At 41.3% G+C, this 1,949-nt stretch overlaps 1 non-coding gene across 1 annotated transcript; it reads right to left on the reverse strand.

Moving 5' to 3' along the window:
• Window positions 1–332: 332 nt before the first annotated feature.
• Window positions 333–439, reverse strand: LOC112999649 (small nucleolar RNA R71). The gene has a single exon (XR_003264860.1). It is a non-coding gene; the product is annotated as a small nucleolar RNA R71 (small nucleolar RNA).
• Window positions 440–1,949: the final 1,510 nt, after the last annotated feature.

The following is a 1,949-nucleotide window of genomic DNA, read 5'->3' on the forward strand; positions in this document are numbered from 1 at the left end:
CAGCTGATTTCACCTACGAAAGCTTGTGCATCCAATACCCTAATGATGATGTCCCATATGTTCTTAAAACTGGGCTGATCCATTTGCTTCCAAAGTTTCATGGTCTTGCAGGCGAAGACCCGCACAAACATCTGAAAGAATTCCATATTGTCTGCTCCACCATGAAACCACCAAATATCCAGCAGGATCACATATTTCTGAAGGCTTTTCCTCATTCTTTAGAGGGAGTGGCAAAGGACTGGCTATATTACCTTGCTCGAAGGTCCATCACGAGCTGGGATGACCTCAAGAGAGTATTCTTAGAAATTTTTTTCCATGCTTCCAGGACCACGACCATCAGAAAGGATATTTCAGGCATTAGGCAACTCAGTTGAGAGAGCCTATATGAATACTGGGAGAGATTTAAAAAACTATGTGCCAGTTGCCCTCACCACCAGATTTTTGAGCAGCTTATTCTCCAATATTTTTATGAAGGACTCAGTAACATGGAGAGAAGTATGATTGATGCTGCCAGTGGTGGAGCCCTTGGAGACATGACCCCTGCTGAAGCCAGGAATTTAATTGGGAAGATGGCTTCCAACTCCCAACAGTTTAGCGCCATAAATGATGCTATAGTCATTAGAGGAGTGCATGAAGTAGCCACAAACTCATTTGCATCATCTGAAACTAAGAAGCTTGAAGGTAAACTAGATGCCTTGGTTAACCTGGTAACCCAACTGGCCATGAATAAAAAATCTGCACCTGTCGCCAGACTCTGTGGTTTATGCTCCTCTGCCGACCACCACACAGACCTTTGCCCTTATGTGCAGCAATCTGAAGCAATTGAATAGCCTGAAGCTTATGCTGCAAACATCTACAATAGACCTCCTCAACCTCAGCAGCAAAATCAGCCACAACAAAACAATTATGACCTCTCCAGCAACAGGTACAATCCCGGGTGGAGGAATCATCTCAACCTTAGATGGTCGAGTCCTTCACAACAACAGCAGCAATAACAACAACAACAACAGCAGCAGCAGCAACAACCCCAGAAACAACAACCAATTGAGACTCCTCCGCAACCTTCCCTTGAAGAACTTGTGAGGCAAATGACTATGCAAAACATGCAGTTTCAACAAGAGACCAGAGCCTCCATTCAGAGCTTAACTAATCAGATGGTACAATTGGCTACACAGTTAAATCAACAACAGTCCTAGAATTCTGACAGATTACCTTCTCAATCTGTCCAGAATCCCAAAAATGTGAGTGTCATTACATTGAGGTCGGGAAAACAGTGTCAAGGACCTCAACCAGCAACATCTTCCTCATCCGCAAATGAACCTACCCAACTTCACTCTGCTCCAGAAAAAGATGATGACAAAAATTTAAAGAGTAAGTTACCTAACAATTTCTATGCATGTGAATCTTCCACTGGTAATTTTGATTTATAGAAGCAGTATATCCCTCTTCCATTCCCTCTAAGAGCAATTTCCAAAAAAAAAATGGAAGAGGCAGAGAAGGAGATCTTGGAAACATTTAGAAAAGTAGAGGTAAACATACCTCTGCCGGATGCAATAAAGCAAATTCCAAGATATGCTAAATTCTTGAAAGAGTTGTGCACTAATAAGCGGAATCTTAAAGGAAGTGAAAGAATCAGCATGGGCAGAAATGTCTTGGCATTGATTGGTAAATATGTTCCCCAAATCCCTGAAAAATGTAAAGATCCAGGTACATTCAGCATACCTTGTATTATGGGGAACAATAAGTTTGACAATGCCATGCTAGATTTAGGAGCTTCTGTTAGTGTTATGCCTCTGTCTATTTTTAATTCTCTATCTCTTGGTCCTTTGCAGTCAACTGATGTGGTAATTCATTTAGCTAATAGAAGTGTTGCCTATCCTGTTGGTTTCATAGAGGATGTCTTACTTAGAGTTGGTAAACTGATTTTCCTTGTTGATTTTTATATTTTG

The sequence above is a fragment of the Glycine max genome, chromosome 15, assembly GCF_000004515.6.
Source record: "Glycine max cultivar Williams 82 chromosome 15, Glycine_max_v4.0, whole genome shotgun sequence".
Lineage (NCBI taxonomy): Eukaryota > Viridiplantae > Streptophyta > Magnoliopsida > Fabales > Fabaceae > Glycine > Glycine max.